Source organism: Amblyomma mixtum, chromosome 1 (assembly GCF_055824585.1).
Source record: "Amblyomma mixtum isolate Tamu chromosome 1, ASM5582458v1, whole genome shotgun sequence".
In the NCBI taxonomy this organism is placed as follows: domain Eukaryota; kingdom Metazoa; phylum Arthropoda; class Arachnida; order Ixodida; family Ixodidae; genus Amblyomma; species Amblyomma mixtum.
In genome coordinates this window covers 271,376,974-271,400,843 of record NC_143012.1, presented here as the reverse complement: position 1 = coordinate 271,400,843, position 23,870 = coordinate 271,376,974, and positions in this window count along the sequence as shown.

Here is a 23,870-nt window from a genome sequence, read left to right as displayed (position 1 = left end):
CCTTTGGTTATCTAGCGTAATGACTAGGTGAGTCACATGGCACGACTTGTAAAACAAATTTTCTCACTCCCTCTTATTTCTTTCTTCGCTCACTTAGCTTTTTTCTAATGTTCAATTTTATTGCTTTATTATTCATTCCTTCTGCTACCAATTTTCTTATCTACCTACCTCACTTCTCTCCAATGTCCGAGTCATGCCTGTTTTTTTTTGTTGTTTTTTGTCACACCCTGTTTATCAGCCCATTTGCCTTCCTGTGTATTTGCTCATGTTCTTTTTTTTGTTACTGTTATGTCGTATTTATATTCTATTTTTTTTATTCAATGTTTTTCTGCATGTATTTTGTACTGTCGTGATAATTTGTAATCAGCTATTAGAACGTAACAGTGTTTGTTTCTACGCATTTTTGGTTTTTTCTAGCTACTGTTGCACATATTTATTCCTCCTCCCTTACACAATGCCTCCCTGGAGGCCTGTAAGGCATCTGTAAATAAATAAATAAATAAATAAATAAATAAATAAATAAATAAATAAATAAATAAATAAATAAATAAATAAATAAATAAATAAATAAATAAATAAATAAATAAATAAATAAATAAATAAATAAATAAATAAATAAATAAATAAATAAATAAATAAATAAATAAATAAATAAATAAATAAATAAATAAATAAATAAATAAATAAATAAATAAATAAATAAATACATGCCCGCCTTCCTTCTCTGTTGCTTCCTTTTCTACTTTTTTCTTTGCTTGCTTCACTCCTTACCTTCCTTCCTTTCTCTTTTATATATTTAAATTCTTTATTGTGTTCTATGAATTGCCTCAGTGAAGTTATGAAATTTTCAACCAACGGGAGGTACGTCACAAAGGATGACTATACGTTATGATACCAAGGCCTTTCTCCACACGAGATTTTCGCCGGGCTTACTTACCGTTACTCGTTATTTATCACACTGATACACCCATATTTCTGGTATCATGGGCCTGGTTTCCAGAACTAGAATTCTCTTCGCCGGTTCCAACCGAAGGTGAATTCCTCAAAATCTAGCCTTGTAAATTATGCACCGCCTTCTTTTATGCAACTATTCACTTAATGTTCCAGAAAATTCAAGTATGTAAGTGTTTCTTCTTCTGCAGCAGGTTTTAACACACGCTGAAATAAATTTTTGTATTCGGTCACAAAAAATTCTTCATTTGAGACCACAAAGGTGTGGCTGAGTGAGCACACACCGGGCTTCCTTATGTACTAGTCATGGTTTTTATATTCACTCACGTTTAAATTTCGCCACTGCAGCAACCTTAACATGAAAAATCACGCATCTCCTAGGAGCGGAAGATTGATTTAAAGATGGCTTAAGTAAGTCTGAAATGTCGGATTTGTTTTTCTGTATGAGTTGTGCAAAATGGTAGGAGTTCTGCCTGCGATGAATCCTATGCGCCCATTAGATAGCGTAAGATGCTCTTTAGCAGGGCTGCCTATTTCCACATTGAACATGCCTCTTCTAAGTTCGCATTGATATCAGCGGTCGTTAATTGAATTTTTCTATAACACCAGTTATACTGATACTGAAGTTACACACACAAGCCTCATGAGCACTTCTTTCGCCTTGAATTTGCAACAGGTTCGAAAGTAAAGGTAGCTAGTAATTTAAAACTTCGATAACATCACATCTAGGATTAGATACCCATGAGATGGCAGCTACTCAAGTTCTGGGTCTCGTGGCTATATTCAGTCCCGCCGACGTCACAAGCTCTAGCTCTTTTAACAGCTATGGTTCGTTTTGTCTGCCAAACAATGCAATTTTGAATCCTAGGTTTTATGCGAACCTGTGCTTATTTTTACATGCTGACACCCTTCAAAAGACCAAACGCATTTTGGTCTTTGGCTTTCCTGGGGAATGGCAGAAAGCATTACTGAAAACGCTGTTTTAATTAATATTTTCCTGAATAGAATCGCTAAAGAACATTTTTGCCATAAAAATGTAAAATGCAACACTATTAAAATGCGATAAATTTTTTCTACAGCGTCCGGGCACAAAAAGTCAGTATATGATATACTTTGGATATTATTCAGGCGTAAGCAACTTGAGCTGTATGGAATGCACGTTAGGGCTCGATAAGAATTTAATAGGATGTAATTCCACAGACCACCAATATTAATGGTTATTCCTTTCAGTTTCATAGATCTGTTTGCATTCCATGCAATCAGTTGAATATATCAAGATATGTAAGGCCTCAACTTCGCACGTTTCAGTTTCGTACACAGAAATTGAGGCCGCACGATATTATTAATAGGCTCGTCGATAAGCGGGAAGTACAAAAACATCCTTCCGGATCTACGCTCTGCATACGCAAATAATAAGCCAAACCAACTGCTATAGCTAAAAACACGAAAAGGGACAAGAAATTCTAGCCATCTCAGTGTATCAATGATAGTTTTAGCCATAGCGGTTTATATTTTTTCGGGTACAACCACACAGTAAGAAATTAACTTGCCTTCGTGTGGAGAAATTAGGCGCTATTGTTCCCGATGTAATATGCGAGTCATTGCGTTCAAGTTTCTTTTGAAACAAGAGTGTTTCGAGTGGTTTTATGGGATTTAATATTCTAATGCAAGATGACAAAAGCAGTGCACACTTTAACAAAGCACGAAGAACGAAAAGGAAGACAAAACCAGTGCTTATGGTGTCTTCCATCTTTTTGTTTGTGTTTAGACAAAGTGTGCGCAGCTTTTGTCATCATGATTCTACACGAAATTCCCAAAACGTCTGCTCGACTCTTATGCGACCCAGGCTATGAGCAACGCTGTAGAGAAGGGCTCCACATAACTTCGTAGATTTGGGATTCTTTAACGAGTGTTGACACAGCATATAACATGGGCCTCCAGCATTTCACCTCCATCAGAATGACACGAAAATGGCACGAATGACACGAATGACGCGAAAAAAAACTTCATGCAAACAACGGCCATTTGTTTAACAACAGGAAAACAATACCTCTTTCCCTGTCCTTTCTGCTATCCCCTCACCTATTTATTTTCACTTCTACGCGCTGCCTGCTATTCTTTATTTCCACTGCCTCAGCTCAGGTTCTTCGAGCAGCGATAGCAGATGCTGAGGCAGCAAAATTTCTTTTTCCTTTCGTATTCAGTGCATAATAAAACCACTACTACTACTACGAGTGAAGAACGAAGATGCGATAGCATATTTTTATTGACCTGCAAACCTAATAGGCTAAATATCAATATCGAAAACCAGTTAAGAAGTGGTGGTTCTGAGTGCTGTATCTATTTTATATAATCGATTGAATCTTCGAACACAGAGTGTTTTGAAGAGAACCGTACTTAACACTGCTCGAAGCGATTGATTTGAAAGAGCTCTAGCGGAATTTTCAAGAGATAAGAGAGATAACAAACTTATAAGCAGAACACAAGCTAGCACAGACCTTATCACTGTAAACGTCCTTACGGATCAGCTCAAATTGAGGGCGCGCATAAAGCTTGTTGATATCTAGCGTGGCTCTGCCGAATTACTCGGGCCTAGATAAGGAGTAATTTGAGCGCCAGAGAAGAGCGCGCCAATAGAACGTTTCAGTCGAGCATATCGATACTTTCCTTCTCGCAGTCCGAAGGCGGATATTATTGGCAAAGTTACTGCGCTAATTTCACTGGCGAAAATAAAGATGGGCAACACTGAAGAAGAAAAAAGTAGTAGCCTTCTTTCGTTTCGATCACACAGAAACATTGAATTCATTACTGGTCGGAACTGAAGAGAGCCGTTATCGGCGCTCAGGACTTTCTGGCATTTGGTTTTCTCTTCGCGCTTCCACTTCCAGATAACCCCGTTAATTGTGCACCAGAGCACTCTGTCTTCATTAACAGGTTCGATATCGGGGGCCAGCTCAAATGTTCAGACCAGCCTCCACGAAAATCGTTCACCTTTTTATAGATGATAAGCAGATCCCTGCGTGTTTAAAACCTCTTATTCGCGCAATTATCACGACAGCAAATGTATGCCAAAAAGATTAGTGTCATAGCAATTAGCAAAATATGTGGAAACAAAAGCTGTAGATTACATATAACCATCTTTTAATACTGAGGCTGCGCCGCTTCAATAAACGCTGTCGGCTCTTATCGTCATTTATTTTATAGGCATATCTTGTTCGATGAATTCGACCATTTACGACGCACGCCATTAGGGTTTTTTTCAATAATTGCAAATTTCAGCAACGGCCTTTGAAAAAAGATGTATAAAAAGATAATAAAAAATCTACCACTGTAGGTATAATCCACTCCAACAGAGAAGAAAAACAATAACAAAAAATAAGGTATTATAGTTTGCTCTCTCCTAGATAATGCTAAGCTAAAATTACCTGTAGGAACTTTTTTTCTTTGAAACAAGCAAAGGCAGACTAGAAGAGCTAGTGCCAACTTTGCAGATAATCGGAAACTTCGAATGACTTCCATGATGCAGAGAAAAGAAAAAGCAGCACTTTTGCCAGGCAGAGTGGATTGAAAAGTTTGATCTCAGTTGACGTGTATGACAACACGACGGCTTCGAACAAGCGCTTATCAGAGTAATGAAGGCTGGCTGGGGGAGCATTATTTGATAAGACAATTCTGCGCAGAAATAGAACTGGTCGACGCAGCCGTCCAATGGATGCCAGTGTTTTTGTCGCGGGTTGCAGGGAGCAGAAGTGCGAGAACCGAAGAGGAGAGAGAGGAATTTAACTTCTGTTTGAAAACATAGTCAAACTTTTAGCCACCCTTCAGTAGATATGCATCTACTGGGTACACACATTGTCCTAGCTTCCTCTAATATTAGGATTTCGAATTGATAATTGTAGTGATGCATAATGAACGCACCAGGTCGAGGCTGTAGGGCAGCAGAGTGAGTATTGAGCTGTACATGACTAGAAGAAGCGGTAGTAACAAGATAGGCTGTGTTTCTGCCTGTTCACTGCTTATACACACCGACCGGTTATAAGACTAATAACGTTTGCTTTTAGCTCTCTTTTTTATGTATGGTCCCGGCTAAATATTGTCTTGATAGCTGATTTCACTTTCGATCGAATGATTAACTTGCAATCAAACTTATCTGGAGAAAATTAAAAAAAGGATGAAACCCACGCAAGAATTTGAAAACTTTATTCACAACGACAAGCAACAAGTATACTGTGTGGTGTGTTTTTGACACTGACCGATATTTCTTTTATAAATTATCAGAGATACATCGGTGTTTCATCAAATTAAGGCTAGTGGAAAGTGTTGGCCATGGCATACGCAAGCAGGATGTCATTTTTCGGACAGTTGTTAGTGCAATCCTGTGAACATTAAAGGAAACATAAGACGAAGTAAATGGTGTCGGTCATACAGGAAAACAAAAAGGGTAAAATGATAGGAAGAAAGCTTTCGCCATAAAATCGTGGGTACGTATGTGGGAGAGATTCTTACCACGCCTACTCAAGCACACAAAGTATGAGAACGGAAGTCATTCGTGCATTGCTTCCCCAAAGAAGAATGCGCAAGGCTCTACTTGGCAGTCTCTTCTCCCTCTGGCAAGGCTTCTTTAAGAGAGTGGCGACAGTCGAACCAAAGAAGCTTCCCCAAATCACCAGGTACCCCTGATTATTTTGCATTTCTTGAATTTGTGGCTCTCTGTTTAATATTATTCATACTAAAGTGCTCAGTACATATATGGCAGCGGCGGACTGATTATGGTTAACGATGCATTGGCAGTCAAATACTTCTCACGCAGTACCTTGCTCGAGTTAGCGGCAGTTTTTGGTTTATGTAAGTCAACGGTGCATATGGCCTTGCGCATATTGTTTGGAAATCTTGATATTGCCATCACACAACGCGAAGAACAGCACGAACACCCACAGTTGGTTGGTTTTATTCAGTCTGCGACTGTTTATACGCAATTCGTTCACCCATACATGACCGAGCGCGCGAGCGTGGTTGTCTGTGCGTGTGTGTATGCCTGCTAGTGTCAGCCGAAGAATAACTACATGGGTTGCTCATTACTCTGTAAAGCGTCCGCCGCGGTGCCTCAGTGGTTATGGCACTCGGCTGCTGACCCGAAAGACGCGGGTTCGTTCCCGGCCGCGGCGGTCGAATTTCTTCGGAGGGGAAATTCTAGAGGCCCGTGTACTGTGCGATATCAGTGCACGTTAAAGACCCCAGGTAGTCGAAATTTCCGGAGCCCTTCACTACGGCGTCGCTAATAGCCTGAGTCGCTTTGGGACATTAAACCACAATAATAAAAAAGTAATAAAAAATTACTGTGTAAAGCAAAAGTGATTGGATGCATAAACTTGTGTCGGTGGAATGGTACCAAGAGTTCTGTATCTTTGAGAAATATGTGGAGGCGGTAGCCGCTATGTGTGCACAATCTTTAGTTGTGACGGACGGCCGCCTTTACGATTGCCCACTTCCCACCAGAAAGTCTCATATCAGCTTGATATAGAAGAAAATCTAATGAGTGCTGTCTCCTTTGCGCAGACAAAGTTTGCAGTGTCTAAGGTCGAAACGGGGTATGGCATTCCTAGGTAGGTTGCATACTGGCAACAATTATGAATATGTACTGGTTGCAAAATCCAATCAGAATGTTCACTGAATCACTGAAGTTATCCGATGTTGTTTTCATTCTGCGAGCTGTTCTTTGCTCATAAAGCCGTGCCTTGCACACCTATGCGCAGCGGTGCTGATACGTTTCCTGTTTTTCCCGGAAGCTTCTTTGTCACAGTGCTGCTTTGCCCCTGTACTCTTTTTCCTTGCGCTGTTTTGTGGCCGGGATGTTTGGCCCTATGCAGTATATTTTGTAATGTAATGTCACGAACCAGTTTTTTTGTGCGCTGTTTTTCATGGCGCCATATACATTAACACTAACATGAAAACGTACGTGGCGCACCCGTTTGCATTAATTATGTGGTGTCAGCCGAATCCTGTTCAAAGATAAGGCCTGAATTTCGGGTACCCTGCCTGCTACCAGAGGTCCACAAAAACTTGTACGCACGATAAGTGTGTGCATGGTAAGGAGGAAACCAAAGCATTAAAGTGAGCATAGGCAACACAAGTGATAAGGCATGCGGCGCCTAATTGTTGTGTCTAGCCTGACTAAATGTGGTGAAATATGAATGCGCGGTTGTTGCGGACTGCTGTTTGTCATTTCTGTAATGGATGGGGAAGCGGGCGTGGTGTGTAGCAACCTTCTAACGGCTTAATTACCCGCCACTGGCGCAAATGACCAGAGAGGGATCCCTTGGGGACATCGGAATTGTGAGCTGCTATCGCAGAAAAAGGACGGGCGTTTCCACTGAAGCAGAGTCGTGGCGTGACACATGAACACAGCGTTAACGTAAGGAAAGGAGGAAGAAAGTAATTAATGCCGCGCCCGAATAATAACAGCCAAGTTTTTTGTTTCCTATGTCGATATGCTGAGAACGAACTCTTCGTGGTCGATGTCGCCTTTGAGTTTTTAGCAGTTTGCATCTCAAATACAGATATACATGCACCCTTCATTGAATGCGTTCAGACCCCGTTATTTTCTTTTCAGCAATGTAGTGCGCTGCGGATGGCACACCTGAAGCTCTCAATCTCTAAAGGCTAGCAAGAGCCCTCTCTTCACTTTTTAGAAACCTATGGCAGCTAAGTGTTCTTTAAGCACTTTAGTAAAGGGCTTAGAAGCCAATAATGAAGTCCGAAGACTTCCGACCAGAGCAGAACACTGTATAAACTTGGAATTAGTGCTCAACCGTTTCCCGTGAAATATGCCAGCCTCATCAAACAGCAATGCCTGTTTGGCGCAATAACGGCAAATATTATTACGCAGAAATTATACCATCGGGAAGAAGCGATGCTTTCTTTTTGGACACAATAGATACGTTGAAGGATATCAAAGAAAAGGCACAACTGAAGGTCGAAATCTATTTCATTGAAACAAATTTTTTCTGGTTGTGCAAACCAACCTAGAGGTTTTTTAACAATACGAATAAAATATTCAGAAATCAAGATGCTAAACAATGTTCTACACCAGCAAAAATAGATTGTAACGCTACTTTTAAAAATTCCCCAGGAAAATGAGCCGTCCGCTTGTACATTCGTCCACAGACCGGACTAGAGTGCTCGAACTCCGTGCCCTCTGCGCTCCGCAGCGCGTAAACCGACGTCTAGTGGCAGTGCCTGGTTCGAGATAGCGCACGGATGTTGCTCAGCCCATACTCAGAGATGCAGTATCTCGAACTTGGCGCTTCCGCTAGACGTCGCTCTGCGTGGTGCGGAGCGCAGAGGGCACGGAGTTTGCGCGCTCTAGACAGGTTTGTGGACGACTGTACTAGGAAAGGTAAGCGGATACAACGCTTGAATTCTTACTAGTTTTTTTTTACATTTTCTAGGCTAGAAAAATCCGAATTCAAGCTCCTAATGTGTGAGAGCCTTTTTGTTGTTTGTTAAGTCATATATTCTCAAACAGATTCTATCTTGTGGTGTGTGAGCGCGGCAACTGAAAGTCCCCCAGTCACATACCTCGTTTGTCGAGTTCTATGTGATGACAGCTCAGAATGTATCTCTCTCACTAGATGAAAAAAGCCTTTAAAAGATGTTCAGTTATTCGCGAGCAGCATTACGGGTGCTCTTGCGCTGTTCAGAAGGGTTACATTATCTATATTAGGCTCTTGGCCTCGATACGAACTGCATTTCTATGTAGCTTGTAATTTATTGTAAAAAATGCGTGCACTGAAATACACGCAGCTTGTCTCCACGTGAGCTGATAGCCCAACTGGAGATCGTCTCTTGTCGTGCCATTTAATGCAGTTTTAACAGCAGGGATTGTTATTGTCTTCCGTTCCGTCGTTAGAAAAATTCTCAAAAAAATTATCGCAGCGAACGAGACGTTTCTTTTTTACTTGAGCATACACATATATTAGGACTATATTCATTTTCTAGATTGTCTTTTCAAAATTATACATATTTATATGAACTGAGCCACGAAATATTACACTGACGCTGGTTATGCAAGGTACATCAGCGAAGAATGGGAGGCCTCCACACTGACCATTATATATGGCAACGAGAGAATAATCGGGTCGTATCCTGACTGCTAAGAAGCATGCACTAATTCATGGAAGCCAGCTTCCGTAGTCATAGAGTTTCTTACTATTACCTAGAAGGAAAGCTGGTGGCGCTGCACTTCAGCCACCATGGACGCCCAAAGCATCATGGGGCGGTGAGCTACTTGTTGCGGCACAGTCGTAATTTTTTGGGAACATGAAGTGGCACTACTAAGACGTTTCATTCCGAAAACGCTGTTCGTGTGTGCGCAGACGACTTTCGCGCGAACGCAGTGGGCAAAACCCATAGTAGTGAAAACGCGACGACACACGACGCCAATAAAAGGTTTCACTTTTCCGAAATGCCATTAAAAAACCTCTTATAGTAATTAAGCAACAGCATCTGTTTTGAAAACATATTTACTTTTAAAAGTGCGCCTGCTATTTACGAAATATTAGTTTTTATAGTGTTCTTTACTTGGCCAATAGGAGAGCGAGTCGTCTCTTATTTTGGGCAAACTTTGCACTTAAATGCTTTTCTGCTCGTTTGTTGCAATCATTAGACAAGATATTGAATGTTAGGACGTTTGTAGTTATCAAACAGCTTTATTTTTCTATTATTTTTTGGCCAAAAGTTGCAGTTCCGCAACAAGTAGCTCACCGCCCCATGATGCTTTGAGCGCCCATGGTGGCTGAAGTGGTCTCGAGGGGTCGCCATGCAAACTCCCATAGACGGGCTGCCAGCTTTCCCTCTAGGTAATTGTAAGAAACTCTATGTCCGTAGTGTATCGAGGTGGCGTCATCAAGACACGGCTAATAATACAGGCAAACACGCATCAAATTTTGCAGGAAGTGAGGCAGCTGCAGTTGCCAGCGTCCCAAATGAAGCGGGTGAATTCAGCGGGAAGGTTTTCGTTGTCATTTTAGAAGTGGTTGAAAGAACTCAAAGGACACTTCGTAAAGGCATCGGTTCATAATTTCAAGGCTCCTGCCTATAGGTGATGGGAACGAATCATTGGCATGGTTAACTCACTGCTGTCGATAACTTGACCACGAGCAGTCTGTGCCAAAATTCATTGCTCTAGAAAGTTGAATATTTTTTTCGAATAATCGGTTTCTGCAATAAGGTTTAAAGATTATAATTAGTGTCAGCCAAACTGTTTTGGATCGAGACTTCGAAGAGAATTAATATGAATAAGGTGTACCTATTTTGTATTGTGACCTGCTCTTATTAAAAGTAAAAAAGACTCAACATTCAAACTTTCTCGGAGCACTATTCCTTCAACTTTTTTTTCGATTAAGCAGTTCTCCATCAATGTTCAGCAATCTGGAGAGAAGTGTCCCAATCAATCGAAAAATCTTTTCAGGTCTAGAGCTGACTTCCGAGTGCATATTTTTTGAATGCTTTACAAAAAACATACATGTTCTACTGCGTTCAGTATATGCATTTGAAGCGTTCAGACCAAGTGAGCAGGTGAAAAAAATTTGCTTTTTGGGGGGTTCGTCAGCTTTGTTGGCAGAGGCCAGAACAGATGCCTTGTTTTCAAAGCAAAATTTATTTTGTGAATTCTCATTTTTGGTGCTAAGAGTCGGTCTTGATTGTTATCTGTTCCGTCATCCATTTAGACGCCAATTCCTTATCCAGCCACTAACGTCTGTTACCAGCATTTATTGAACTTATTGTCTAAAATGATAGCTGTATAGTAAATGCTCTGAGTTTCGCCGGCGTTGTCAAAGGCAGGGCAGATCTCTACATGATCTGTCTTTACTCTCTGCACAATAAAAGCGCGCCATAAGTGGTAATATGATATATGAAGCTTTGGGTGACGCAGTTCTCATAGTGCATGATATTGTCGTGACGGGAAGCAGGGAAGGTATCGCAGTAGGCTTTTACCTCCCTTAAAGGCAAATATGTGGAATTTTCTCGCTTATTTTGCAAATTTCATAAATACGACCATTTTGCAATCGCCCGTGCGCTAACGCTTGGCTAAGAACAAGGTTTTTGAAGCTTTCAAGCAGCTAATGGAAGGCCATATAAGATAACCCCTTAAGTTAATATGAAAGCGTGGTTTTTATGTTTTTCTTTCATGCACTTTCAGTTGTTGGAATAGAATTTTTTTTTCATAGAGCTTGTGTGTTTCTCATTTATTATTAAGCGGCGCTCGTTCACAGCGCAAGATATTAGTGCCCCTTAGATATTGGTGCCAACAACAATTTGTTAACACTCGATAAGGCTGCGTTAAATCTGCACAAGCCAAGACGTGGTGAAGAGCATTTCTGATGTCCTGTTTTCTGTGTGTGCCATTCGCACAACCTTTAGATGTCTGAACGAATCAACCAACTAGCCCGGCTTCATGTTCTACTTGGAGAATTCGCCACTTAGTTTCTGGATTGTTTCGGGTGCAAATTTTGGCAATCACCACGAGCATGAACATAGAATAAACCAATATGTCACAATAGTTTCTTACACTAAAAAAAAACGAAAAAGCAGAAAGAAATAACAGTTTATTTCTTCATTTAGGAAATGCGATTGAGGTAACAAAACAATTTAAATGGAACGAGAGTGGCGAACACTTGATTTTCAGCGTCATTTAAAGAAACTAAATGCGCAAAAGGCTTCTAGAGCGTAACATTTCTGCAGCTACGCAGAGTGCAGAAGTGCGGTCAGCAGTTCATTTCGTGTTTCTTGGAAAATGAACTGTTCAGTGCGTCCAGTGAGGCTTTAATCGTTGTTATGTAGGAGACAAGTGTCTCTCGTTTGTGTTTTAATGCTATAATCAAGCGTAAAGTGTACACCTTAAAGTTACAAGTGAGGTCTAATGGCAGCGTTTCTGTATAGAATAATGTTTGCGTGTATTACAGATCTCTGAATTGGGCCAAAAGGTATTTTGAAGGGTAAAACTGTAAATTTTTTTTATTCAACTATTTTTCCATCCTTGTGAAGAGAGCTGAAATTTTAATCTTGCCCTTCCATGAACACAAGGAAACCTTAAACACTCTTTTTGAAGTTATTTCATCGCCCAAGATCGTTTTTTTAATGAGAGCGCTAACTTTGACAAAATCAGCCAACACTGACAAACCAAGTTTTACAATAACTAGCCCCAATTATGAGTTTATTGCCATTAAGTTGAGGTTTATAGATGCGTTACCAAACACGATTACTGATATAAAACAAATATTCGATAAAGGTAGACTTTTCAACAATGCATTACGCATTCGAACCTTGTAAACAGCGTTAATTTTTAACTGCCACGTTCCCTAAGATTCAATGAATTTCTAACCGTAGAATTACCAGATTTCTTTCTGAAGACGCATATGAATGCTAAAAATTTATTACTAAAAAGATTATTCAATATGTTCACATTTTCTAATCAGGGTATTATGAACAGACGTTTATCTACTGCACTTCTACTCTGGGCGAGATTTGGCTAGTCTCTCGCTTCTTGCTGTGTTCTCAACTGAAATCCGCGTTAACATAGAAAGCAAGCAGAAAATGTTCTTCCAACGACTGAAGTATCTGGACAGCGGCATAATTAGGTTTTAAACCCGAGCAAACGCCGCAGATAATAACACGTATGAGCTGGTGTGAAGAAGACAGGACGGGTAATCGGATCTCAAAAAACATGCCTTGCTTGTTCTGTTTCCAGCAGTGCCGGCTTTGTTTCTGACCAATTTCTGGTTTGCATTGTTTCAGCCGCTCATTTCTTCTTTCCCTGTGAAATTTAGTCGCCTTAATCTGAAAAAAAGAGGAAAAGTGGGGATTATAACCTAGATAAATAGGAAGTAATACGGTGCCAATAATAAGTAAAGTGGAATTAGAAATTGGTCCAATAAAGAATTAGAATTGTTAAAAAGAAACGCTTGATAGCGTACCTTTTTTTTGGCTGCAGCTATTTGCTTTGAGTATGAAGGCCAACAGGAGGTAGTGATTTTTATTTCGTTCATTCACTCCAGTCAGCATGAGAAACAAAAAATGAAATTTTTTCGTGCGATTTGCAAGCTTAATCTCTCATTCTTTTTCGGACAAATGTTCTTTTGTTACCCCCTTAACAGCTCGCTGCAGTGGAAGCATCTGTCCTAGGCATGAAAAAACGATGAATTTGGTGCAAGAATGTGTCTTCCATTGTTCCGAAGTATTTTACTGCGCATCACATTGTTGCACTCATATGTTTCTCTTCAGGCCCACGCAATACTGGAAACAAGCTCATTCTCATTGGCTATGTCTGTCATTATCTTTGTCCAAATGACTATGATTAAATGTACCAAATGGGTGCCTATTGATGATGCCTTCTTGGATATATGCGAAAAAAGACAAGCATGCCCTTTCAAAACGTGTTTTACCTCAGTGCGGATTTTGTTGGCCGTCATTTTGTTCGAGAATTTATTGAGCTACTGTTCTGCTGCCTCGAATTTCTTGTGCATTGGCTAATTACGTGAAGCTGTACCAAACTCTCTACATGACCAATCCTCTGTATTAATTGGATTCGAAAGCGGCTGTTATCTAAGACTTATGTGATAGTCTCGCTCGGCCAGATATTATCTCGATAACATAAGTGCGGAATGGTCAAGTTTGTAGTTGACAGCAAGCGAAAGCAGACGGAGCAGCTTCGGCAAGGGAAGGCAGTATGACACATAAAAGCGCCTGACGTAAGCCGCCTATGTTGTGTACCTCAGTTAGTGCCGTAAGTTAGCAGTACATTGTCCTTGGCTAGAGCATGTGGCTCTGTCGTCATTTAACGCGGCAGTGTTAAGGGTACCGTGTTGCGGAAGCCCGGTGTCGATGTTGTGAGCGAGAAATCCCAAGAGGCTTCGCGGGTTCATGAGAGCGCAGCGTAGGGTTTCCATACGTCGCGGAGGCTACCAAGGGTTACTGCCAAGCTGTGACGTAACCGCTATTGTACAAAAGAGGAGCGTGCGCGCTTTCCGAGTCACGTATTGCGTTCTACTCTTTCTTCCAGGCCTGCACACTTCTTTCTTCTAATAACGCTTTTAGCAGCGCCCTCAACTCAGTGCCTCATTCTGGACGTTGAACGCCAGAAGAGCTACAGCCGCTATCTGCTCTTACTAGTTTATTCCGCTTCACAATCAGCCTTCGAACACTGACGTACAGCTGCGTAGGGCAAGTGATGAAATCTATTTGCGCTATGACCTATCCATTATTCATTAAAGTCTTTCTCTCTGTCTCTATTTGCGCTATGAATGCGGAATGAGACGGAACCTGTTTTTTTCGCAGATTACAGATCAAACGGCCAAGCGGCCCAACCGGTTCTCGCTCAAGAAATCTGCAGGACGGTTTTCAAGTGCTTCGGAGTTCCCATCAAGCTAGGGGCTCCTGTGAGGTGCTTCTTCTACTGATCGATCTTGCGAGAGCCCTGTTGAAACTGTGGGAAGAGACATGTGTATTCAAGCTGCTTTGTTGGGACATCGAGATCGGCGAAATAGCTTTCCTTCTTGCTGATACAAGACAGCGGCGAACAACGCCGTCGTTAAAGTGAACAGGACCTCGGAGTCCGCACTTAAATCTCGAGCGGACTCTCCTCTCTAAGTAGCTACAAATTAGACAGACACACTGCACACGATCTCGGCCCGGCTTAGCGCATATCACTGGTGCTTTCTCGTTGCCTTCTACCAGCTTTCCACTTTATGGTTCAACCAATTCGATGAGACCGCTGGACGCGCACTAATCAGTCTTATCGGGCGCCTGTGCACCCGACGGTCCCAGGCCACCACCACCTTCCGAGCAAGAAGCGGGCCCATTAAGTTCCCACTCACGTTGTAGGTGCTGGACGGAAATTATTTCTCGCCGCTAACGAGATCGCTGAAATCTATGGTGCTCTTGGCTCAGATAATGCGCCAAATGTCGAAGTGGCGATTGCACCTCGGCAATGAGAGTTCGAGTCTCGCTGCAGGGCAATAAAGGCGGGCACAGTCTAGCGGTATGCGCAGCTTGCAACGACTGGAAACCGTAATGTCTACTTTACGCAAAGTTGTCGGCGCTTAGAACTCTGGCGCTGTTTCAAATCGAGGCCTGTCGCCAAGGACCTCGACTTAGCATTGCCTAGGTGCTAAATGATGCTGTGGTTGCATATTTTCTCGCTGTAGGCTTACTCTAACAGATAAACGTGCTCTGCACAGTTCAACTAGATAAGTACGTTCCCATTGAGTTTCTTCAGCGGGGAATTCTTTATTACCATTCTTGGTGATACCATTATTAGAGTTCTTGGTGAATAAAAGTAATAATTACTACTAGGTCGCGGTGGCAAGAGTGCTGGCAATTTGCAGCCAGACGGATACCTTCAAACGTACATTTATAAACTACGTCATGAAGGTGTAGGCCCTGCGTATTTGATGCAAATAACCGCTAAAAACCTGAAGTCATTGGTGTGTAGCTGGCGAAGTGTTATGTGCGCCCTCAGTGGCCCCTTTGGCATGTTTTTAGGTGACTAATATACTATAATTTTCAGCTTTGTATAGATAAAACCAAAAAGAAACGGTTTGGTTTCCTGGTTGAAACTACGCAGAAAAGGTACACAGCAACTTTTAAGGCCTCTTTACATCTTGCGTCAATGCCACTTAGCAGAAGCAGCAGCTATATACGTATATCTTCTCAAGTCCCCTCAGCAAAATTTCTGCTCCTGTCACCGGTCTGTGTACACTTAACTCCAAGAACAGAATCATCTTCTGATGTAAACACCTGGAACTGAAAAAACTGATAACAAGTTTAAACTGGAAACACCTCATCCAGAATATCCAATACCCGGCTATTGTTAACGAGCACAAAATGCTAAAATGCGTTTCTAAAGACATATAAAAGCTACTGAATTGTTCCAGAGCTGTAGCTCTATTTATTATAGCCTTTTGAATAGCTGCAATAAGCGCCGCTTTAGTTGTGTATTGATCAAAAAAGGCAACGGACGGACAAAACTTTCAATAAAATTTTTTCAGAGACGGCCATAGGCCATAATTCAAGGGGGTAGTTTAGATTTTTTGTACATTTATATTCCTCGTTTCATTTGACAGTGTTACACGGATATCGAAACCTCCGAGTGCACTACATCGCAACTATATGAATAATGTTTAAAGCACCCGTTCAGACAAATCACTGGTGTTTTTTTTTTCTACAAACTTATTCAACTTTGCTCGCAGCCATCGGTGGATTACCAAAATGGTTGATGTCTTTTATTTCCTCTCTGTTCAGAGCTCGGTAAATTGATCCGTGAACATCGTGAGGCAAACAGCCATTAGCAGCATCGAGCTGCTCTAAACGCTATTCATGTGTACACTTGTGCAAAGATGTATGTTTCAACTCGGGAACAAAACTCCTGGAGACATCAGAAATTTTTGGCAACCATAGTACAAAAATGTCAGCCGTTATATTCTCCATCAGACCTCGTTAATCCGCCGTCTTGCACTTTGAGACTAGCTTGTCCAGATTCGTGTGGCACACTAAATAAGCACATCGCATGGCCTACGGTAACGGAGAATTGCATTGCGCCAGAGTCGGCCAATGACCTGTTTCTTTCATCGAAAGCTCTATAGCTGGCCACATTCGCTGTTTTGACAAATGTATCTGTAATAGCTTATTCTTTCGACTTTACTATTATTTTCCCGACCTCTAAAGTGGTCAGGGCTCATCATCTAATATAATAGCCATGTGCGACTCATTTTACTTATCGAAGTCCAAAAAGAATGACATCAAGGAACCATTCGGCCACTGAAATTTTTTCCTATCATTGGCATGCTTTACAGCCTCACTGATGGCGCCGTAATTGGTATCGTAATCATCTTTCAAAAGTGACGGCTACGCTCACTAATAGCACACAAAGCGTTTTTCACAAAACGCGCACTTCCTCAAAACTGCTAACAGCGACAGTAAACTGAAAAAAAAAACTACTTAGAAGAAAACGTCATTTAGCTCATTATTAAAGGTCCGTTCTGCTGATCTCACCGTGTTCTAAAACAATGTTGGCTGTGCACAGCAGGGTGGCTGTACGCAGATGGAATGTCACACAATTTATTCAGCCACATTTCTCTTTCCATTTGCCCTTCTGAGAGCGTCCGTTATCTATACAGAGTTCATTAAGCAAGCAAGAAAGCAAGACTGCAGGCGAGTTTTGATTTACTCTCTCCAAATAGCCGCTCGCGCAACGTTATTTGCAAATTAGGTGCGTTTCCCGTACTCGTATGATGACTCTGAAAATGATAACCACAAAAGTGTTGAACAAGGGCAATGCTCGAAGCTTCTGCGTCCGGCACTTTACATCGTAGCTCCAATGAGTCAGGCTTCATTGAGGTAATTGACTTCTCAATGCAAACTATTACAGGACAAAACAGGACCATTAATAACAACTGACTGTTTTGAAGCAACATGATTAGTAGCTATGCTCCGCTCTTGAGGCTGTCTTGCTGAGAATTTGGCAAAGGATCATCCCAGAACAAATATTTATGAGTTCGTGAGAACGAACTAAAACTGTCGTGGTTCAAGGAATCTATTTCATATGACATATTTCCGTCACAATAGGCTTTGTCAGTGCGCGTGCGCACAAGAATATTGACAGCTGAATTATCTGATGAGTGCGATGTAATTGGAAAGAAATTTGGAGAGAAAAGAGCTCCTTGAAATCTTGCAGGTGAATTTCGCGGTATCTCGGCCGGTGGCCGCATAAATTGTCAGCTCTACAACATGCAAGGCACTCTTCTGCTTCTTCAACGCTACGCGGCAGCACGAAAAATACATTGATTTACGACAAGTTGTGTCTCCCGCCCATTATCCTCAATTCATGACCTCGAATTGACAGCGTCGTCTCATTACCATTCCCGCCTTTCCTTCTTTGAGATTTTGTGCGAAGTGTGCGATTTTGACTTTGAGTAGAGCGGTAAAATGAATTATACTTGCAGATGGTTCCAAAAGTATGCTACTGAAGAGCCAGCAGTCCGCTATATGCGTAATAAAATGCGTAATTCTGAACCCTACGATGTGTGAGAAGATTTTTTTTTTGAAAATATTCGAGGCTGACAACAGCTCATCCTTAGAAAAAACATCTTGTCCTTGTAGAGAATGAGACTCTGCACTTTGAGGTCGATTTTTATATTTTGTACATGCTTCTCCCTGCTGACCATTTCCTAAGTAATAGAATGAATTCGGTGCTTCTGGAACCCCTCCATTTTACGAAAGGGTGAATGAAAATTTCTTTCCGACGGCAACAGCTGTCGGGACATCTCCTCCACTGTAAATGGCGCCGCAGTTGTCAATATTGTAGTGTCCTTCTTCGAACGAAACCTCCCCTGTGAGCCTGATGATTCGTGAAAACATTAGCCGGCAGGGGCACCTCTGTGGGACACGAAATATACAAATTCTGATAGCGTGTGAATGGACAAGTATAACTGTTGCTTCCATTTCTGAGCATAGAAAGAGGATGAGAAGCAGAATAGATTACTCTTTCGGATTCCTATTTCTAGTAATTCTTTTTTCCAAATTTGCTAGGACTTTCTTGGTTCCAGGACTTAGAGACCTGTGTAAACTTTCGCATGTGCGCATCACTGTGGTAATTAATGGAGGCTCGAATCTGACAGAGCGGTCCCGAAATTGTCACATGTGAGTATTAACAGGAGAGACTCGGTGAAAAACGACCCGGCTACCATCCTCTTAAAAGTGCGCTTCTTTCCTGTTATTCACCCGATTTCGGGGAACATTCATCGCTGCACTGAATGATTGCTAATGAGAACCTTTTTGCTTCAAAGCCGGCAATTTAGATCCACTAAGAGAAAAATGGACGGTTCGCAGCGAACGGAATGAAGTTGTTTAAAAAGTAGACAGTACTAATCAATCTTGTTTTTTACTGGGGCTGTAAGCAGCACGTTTGTTTTTTTCATTTAAGACGCTGGATAAGAATTTGCCTTAAGTGTGGAGTTGATTCATCACTCCATATCTTCTGTATTTCAGCGTAAACACCTGGCTCGAGACCCTTAGTACTCATGCATTCAGTTTCCTCTATAGAACTGAGTGCGAAAGCTGTGGGCACTAAGCTGTATGGTTTGGCTAGTGTGCCCTACACTTCATTAATTGATTTCTAGAAGTTTTTCAACAAATTAACGCACCCTAGTTTCCAGAACCGCTGGCTGGTACATAGCTGCCGATTCGTCTTTCAAAAAACAAGAAAAATCGTAATTTTCAACCAGCACCCGAGTTATTTATGTGCGCTGCGGGAGACAATAAGCCTTGTGTTGTCTGTAAAACTGTGGTTAAAGATGCTGCCAAACTGAAACTAAATTTGTGCACCTTCGCAGCCGAAGTTTCTATCTGGAGTCTTTTCCTTGCTAAGATGTTTTGTCGTTTGGTGAAAACCACCGATTTTGAAAACCACCGATGCAAACCCTGATCCGAAAAACGTTACGAAAACAATTGTAAGTGATAGAATACTTGCTACGTGAGGCATAGGAAAGCCTGTTTTTATGAAGTTGCTGGAGGGTCATTGCAAAAGAAACAATCTGAGCTTAAGTATGCCCCATGAAGTGGTTAATTTTGTTTTATTCACAGCTGTAAAACCTGGAGAGGATTGGAGACTAAATATAAGTTTAAGCTAAGTAATTCTTGTGAGAAGAAACATCATCTAACCATTTCGAGATCAGTGAACTTAACGTTGCGCTGTTTCTAACAGCTTAGTATTTACTGCCCTTTCTTCTAAACACAGAGACAGGTCATGAAACCGAACAGCGTTTAGGGTTGTGCCGTGAGAAAAAAATTTAATCTCCTTGTAGAAAAACATGGCTGCGTATACACTGCTGATAAGCATCGCTGAAAGCAACTGCCCTGTCCATTTCAAAGGAAACAAAGATGGTAATATTGAGTGCCTCTCATCAGCCCGGATGTGTCCTAATGTGCTCTCTCGCATAAAGCAGTAATATTACTCTTCGTTTGGTGCCTGCCTCAGAGAATATCAGCACATTTTTCTGAGGTAGGTGTACGTTCCCAAAATGTAACATCACGGTTCAAAATTTGCATAAAGATGAGCACATTATAATAGTAGGCGTCCTGAAATCTGCCTTTCATAAAGCTGAGCAAAAATAAAAGAATATGTGGTAGTGTACGTTGAGTATTATATTGTATTTCTGGCTCGGTCTGATAAAGCAAACGAATACAAACAACGAAATATGCCCTCGAGACATGCCTCCCATTTTAGGCAGCGAGAAGTAACACCAGGCCGAAAACAGATTGGCGCTAAATTATGCATGAAAAAATTCTTTTTTAAGGCGGAAGCCTTTAATGCCTCATCGTTGTAAGCAGGAGTTGTCGACAGAAATGTCACGCTTTTCAATTGGTCGAAACGGTCGTGACGTCACAGTGCGCGAATTTCAAACGGGGCCAATTGTACTTTGGCTGGTTTCCCAACGAGGTTCAGGTGTCCACCGAGGTATGCGAGATAGATACATTTCGTTTCCTCAAAATCCAATTTACAAACGAGCAAGGCGTAGAACCGAACGGGCGATGGCGTTCTCTGGACTCCCTGGCAGCGTCGCAAGACACTGTCACGTTGCACTCTTCGAGGCGAAACTTAACGTCTTAACACGTCAGTTACACAAGAAGCAACACCGCGCTTAAGGCTTTCGCCTCACCGCACTTTAGGTCAACAAAGTGCCCCCCTGAATTTTTTTCCCAGTCTCTGACAACCATAAACCATAAAGCAAGAAGTGAAGTAGCGCGGTTTAATCTGCGTTCAGCTGATGTAGCCATTGTCCCCGGCCTTCCGGGCAGAAAAAAAAAAAGAGACTCAGTTTTTTCTGTGCATAAGCTTCAATCTATGCGTCCTAATTTTCTTCTCGCCCCATCCGTGCATTTTTCTTGGTTGAACACTAGAAATGCACCAGTAGTAGCAGTGAAAATGATAAATGCAGTGGACGGCCCAAACAATAACAATTTTTGCTGTTATCCCGCGCTAGCAACTTGTTTCCTGTTTCCGATAGATAAAAATGAGGATTGTTGTTGTGAAACCTTCCAGAGCAACGGCCTCAAAGAATCTTGCCAAAAACGTTCCATATCTTTCGCCCAAATCGAATATGATTCTCTGTTAATACTGCTGACGAGTTGCGTTATAAAACGTGTTGCTTGCGGCGTCTTTTAATTTCGCAATACGGTGGACTTTGAAATCTATCCTTGTTTGTGCCTATTCACTTTCTCGAGAAGAAATGGCCGGCGATACTGTGCGACACAATCTTTGTAATATGCTTCAATACACCCAGAGAGCGGCTTTATTACTTTAGAAACAGAAATAGAAACCAAGGTAAATACTAAACTTTATCAGGGGGGATTTCCATGGCGGACAGAATTTGAATCGAATTAACTTTCGCTTATGCTGCTTTCAGTGATCTCCCCAGCCAATCTCTCCAGCCCCATAACAGATGCAGCAGAGCGAATTCCATTAGTTTTTTTTTTGCAGCGTACCCGTGCTAGCGGTAATAAATGTTACAGAATTGCTTTACCTCTTTGTGTGGGACGGATTCCTCGTAGAGAAAAACCTTTCTTAGATGCACGTGGGAAACCCCTGCTTAATGGCGTACAGGCACACCATATCGAACTAAAAATAAACAATGTTATTTTTTTCATGGCCGTAAATGATGCCGTCTAGCCTGTTTCTGCCGGAGGTGCTGAGTGGAGAATAATTTACTATATCACCTAATGTTGTCTGAGGAGCCATTCGGCATTTTCATACACATTGACCAACATTATGGTGCAATTAATGCGACCTAACTGAACTCAGCGGGTGCTATAGAGAGCAACCAGTTTTTGCCGGCGACGCCCATGCCAGCAGCATGTCCTAGTCCAGGTCGCCGGGTCCACCGTGAGTGATACTGGCGGTAAAAAATAATACGTGCAAATTGATTATTACTGCTGCGCGCTGGAGTTCACAGCTTATACGTACGACACATACTGCACATAAGGGTTTGTTCCTGCTGTCGAGAATACTTTCGCCTCGCAGCTCGGAACACCGGATCAGTGCTTGCGCTTCGCATGGCCTCACGGATCCGAGCTTGCGGGGCAACCGCGTCGTGATAACAATCTTCGACAAAGCCTCCAGCCGAAAAACTGACGGTGAGAACGAACTCATCCCGTAGCTTCCACAACGATATGTGCTCCATCGGGTTGAAGCTACCACCGGCGCCATTAAACCTGCGCAAGTCACGGTTGGAAGGGTTACGTAACGTGTGCGCTTAACCCGCTGTCGACTCTAGCCAGCAACGCTCTATCTCGGATGTACCTCGACCCCGTATTGCGCGCAGCGCGCCCGCCAGGGAAGCGGCAAATTTGTCACGAGCTTCGCATGCGTTTCCGGCTGCACCAGCTGATGTCCTCCGAAAAGGAGCGCCCACTCTAATAAATAAAACAGGCCACAGGTCATCACAATGTTTCTGAGTTGAGCGCGGGCACTTCGTTTAGGCAGAATGGAATGCGGCACTCGGAGCGAAGACAGGCGCATGGCAACTAAGCAGGAATGGTGGGCTGCTTGGTGCTTTGCTAACACCTGTGGGGTTCTTCGGAAGAAGGGCATTATGGCTTCTCCTATCCTCTGTTTTCAGAGGCGCTCACACGGAAACTCATCTGTTATATTCACCATCATCATCATCAGCCTGACTACGCCCGCTGCTGGCCAGAGGCCTTTCCTGTATCTCAGCAATTAACCCTGTCCTCTGCCAGCTGCGGCCAACCTAACCCCTCCAACATCTTAATCTCATCCGCCCTCCTAGCTTTCTACTGCCCCCAGGTACACTTACCTCATTTTAGAGTCCAGTCCGTGACCCTAACCATCGGTTATTTTGCCTTCACATTGCATGTCCTACCCGAGACCACTTCTTCCTCTTGATTTCGACTATTATGTCCTAAACCTACGTTTAATCTCTGACCCACTCTGCACTTTTCCTGTATCTAATGTTACACCGATCATTTTCTTTACCATAGATGTCTGCGTAGCCCTTAACTTCCACTGATATTTTTTCGTTATCCTGCACGTTTCTACTCCGTTGGTGACTACCGATAAGATATAACTTTTATATCCTTTGCTCTGAAGGAATATAAGTAAACTACCATTCGCGATCTGAGCGCACCTACGAAAGAAGCTCCACCCGGCTCTTAATCTACTAGTTATCTCACTCTCAAGATCCATATCTGTGGTTTCTACCTGCGCTAGGTAGACGTATTCTACTAACACTTCCAGCAACTCGCTACAAGTTGTAAACTCGGTTCCCTGCCCAGGATGTTGAACAATGCCTTGGTTTTCTAGATATTAATTTCTACACCTACGGTAATACTCTGTCTCTCTAACTCATCGAACATGCTTTTCAGTTTATCTCCTGGGTGATTTAGCAAGACAGTGTGACGAATAGATCGCACATTACTAAGGCATTCTCCAAGAACTCTTATTGTCAGGCATTGGTGAGATCATGTCTCCCTACCTGGCAGCCTTCCTTATTGAAATTTATTGCTAACTTTATAAGGGACAATGGTAACTGTGCAGTCTTCTTCCATGTCTCATTTTCCTGTGAATCCTGACAAAACACTGCGTTGATGGGAGCGGAGGTCACACGAATGTAAGCTCTGCATGTGCACCTTCATCAGTAATCAAAACTTGAAAAAAATTATGCAAAATACCTAATGTCATGAATCACTTCTAAGTTGGAAAAATGTGGCTCAAAGATAGTTCTTTATTAAAGATGCTAACGACGTTCACGAAACGTTATCTTTTCTGTGCTCAGAGCGAGATAGCTGGAATTTGTGCACTGATGTGCACCTGGTGATATGCTCACCATTCAGGTGATGATCATTCA